Here is a 2487-nt window from a genome sequence, read left to right on the forward strand (position 1 = left end):
CNTGCCATGCCTCGTTACCCTGCCTCTGGCAGGGGTGGCCTTCCTGCCTCAAACCGCATTACCTCAAGGCCCAGTGGCAGTGCCCCCACCCTGTCCTGCCTGCCCTCAGCATGCACCTAGCCAGCATCTCAGAGTGCTCCTGTGTGTCGCCTAAGCTGGGTGCTGGCACCATGTCTCTCACCTTCAGGGTTAGGGCTGGCCAGAGGGAGCAGGGTGGTTATGATCCCCGGGGATGAGGACCAGATGGGGCAGAGAACAGGAACTGAGGCACCTGGGGGCCTAGAACCAAGGACGGATGGCCCAGGAGGCTCTGGGCTTGCAAGGTCTCCCAGGAGCGGGTGTGAGTGAGCTGCAGGGAGTGGGCAACGGGGGCTGGTTAGGTGGCTGAACTAGAAGCTGTCCTAAGTGAGGAGTTTTCTGCCACCAGTGAACAGTGGAGGGGCGGCTGGGAAGGTATCTTGGACTTCCAGACCTGGAATTCCCAGGATGTTTTGCCGGTCTGTGGGACAGTTGGCGGGACATGTGGAAAGCCGGAAAACTGGTGTGTGTGTGATCACTGCAATGACCCAGCATGGCCACATCCGTTTGCTGTGGAGGTGGGGTTGACAGAGGAGGGAACCAAGGCCCAAGAGGTGAAGCAGCGTATCTGAGGTCACCCCGGGTGACCAGGATGTAGGCCTGCAGATGTACACTTTGGAGCTCTGCCTGGAGTTGGGGTGGAGGAGCCTGCCTGCTGCCTCGTGCCCTCTGCCGGGCCTGGAGGATGTCCCAGGGGTTGCTGCCTTCCTGCTCCTCCTCCCCAGGGAGGTCTGCTGGAGTAAGCAGGGCCCGGGCAGCAGTTGGGGGCTGTCAGCAGTGGCAGTGGCATCAGGAGCAAGGCCAGGAGGCTGGAAACAAGCCACTTCCCAAAATAGCTCTGATAACCTGGGGCAGGAGGGCCCAGCCAAGCCTCAGCCCTGACAAGCACAGCCTGCAGCCGGCCTCCCTCCCCAGTGGGCCTGGGCTCAGTCCCTGGTTTCCGCTGACAGCCTGTAAGGCCCACTCTCTCTAGGCTTCGTGGCCCACCTGAGAAGTGGGAGGCTGGTCTGGGAGATGGGACCCTGTGACCCAGAACCAGAGGCTGAGTACAGCCCCTGTGGCTCGAAGTGGTCACAGAGGCCTGGCAGGACAGATGTACTGGGGCAGCGGGCAGTTCTGGGAGTTGGGGGACAGAGGCTGCTGCAGGCTGGCAGGAGGCCCTGGGACCGCAGTTCTGTGCCAGGATCTGTTGGGGAACACCAGGGGTGAGCAAGGATGGAGATGGGGTGGCAGGGAGTCGCCCTGGGCAGGCTCTTTCATGGGCATGTGAGGGCATCAGGATGGGGTCTCAGGACCTTTCCTCCAGAAACCTCAGCCCAGCAGCGCCCATTCTCGAGTCTTGGGGTTGGTCATGAGTAGGTGGGAGAGAGACAGCAACAGTTGGAGACCTGCAACTCCGGTTCGCGAGCCACTCCAAAAACCGAGGCTCTCTACTTGGTGGGGCGCTGCTGGAGCCTCCTTAAGGTGGTTGGGGTGGGGAGCCAGGTTCTGGGTACCCTAAACCACTGGTTCTGATGCCTCTTTGCCCCCCACTCCAGGCTGTGAGCGGGACCGCCTATCCTTCGGGTTCTGTGAGAGGCTGCGCCTACTGGGCCGCTGCCAGCTGCCAACCATCCGCATGCAGTGCTGCCGCTCGTGCTCTCCGCCCAGCCACGGCGCCCCCTCCCGAGGCCATCAGCGGGTTGCCCGCCGCTGACTGTGCCAGGATGCACAGACCGACCGACAGACCTCAGTGCCCACCACGGGCTGTGGCGGAGCTTCCACCCCCTGCGCCCTAATGGTGCTAACCCTCTCCCTACCCAGCGGCAGGCTGGGGACCTCCTCCCCATCAAAAAAGGTATTTTTTTTTATTCTAACAGTTCGTGTAACATTTATTATGATTTTACATAAATGAGCATCTACCATTCCAAAGCACAGTGTGACTTCATCCTGGATTTGGGGAATCTTAAAAGTCAGAAACTCTTCCCCCAACCCCTCTGCCCAAAACTCCACCACAGCAGCACCTTGGCAGGTGCGGCTTTTCATGTGCTCCTCTGGGGCAGATCTGCAGTGGGCAGAGCAGCAGTCGGGTCCATGAGAGCATGGTGTCTGGTGAGGCACAGAAGGCCTTGGAAGCCGGGGGCTGCTGCCCAGGGAGGCCTGTCTGCAGAGGGTGGGGTTCTGGGGGCAGGAAGGTCTTCTGGGCAGGGGCACAGCTTGGCCCTTACTTGCTGCCTGCCTCCAGCTCAGGCTCCCAGCCTCCCCTGGGGCCCCACTCTGTGGTTGTCAGAGACCTGTTCCACAGGGATTGGGCCCACCTTGTCACTTGCAGGGACTGCCCCCTGGAGTGATGGGGACTGGGGCCCCCGGGGGCACCTCCCTGGCCCTGTTTGTTCTATCTGTTGACTCTTCTGCAAAAGCGGGCAGAGA

At 61.3% G+C, this 2487-nt stretch overlaps 1 long non-coding RNA gene across 1 annotated transcript; it reads left to right on the forward strand.

Annotated features, from left to right (window-relative positions):
• The first annotated feature begins 35 nt into the window (after positions 1–35).
• On the forward strand, positions 36–1992 carry LOC108518306 (uncharacterized). Its single transcript, XR_001882343.1, has 2 exons — positions 36–1283; positions 1617–1992. It is a non-coding gene; the product is annotated as an uncharacterized LOC108518306 (long non-coding RNA).
• The last annotated feature ends 495 nt before the right edge of the window (positions 1993–2487 follow it).

The sequence above is a fragment of the Rhinopithecus bieti genome, unplaced genomic scaffold (genome assembly GCF_001698545.2).
Source record: "Rhinopithecus bieti isolate Rb0 unplaced genomic scaffold, ASM169854v2 scaffold_45357, whole genome shotgun sequence".
NCBI lineage: Eukaryota > Metazoa > Chordata > Mammalia > Primates > Cercopithecidae > Rhinopithecus > Rhinopithecus bieti.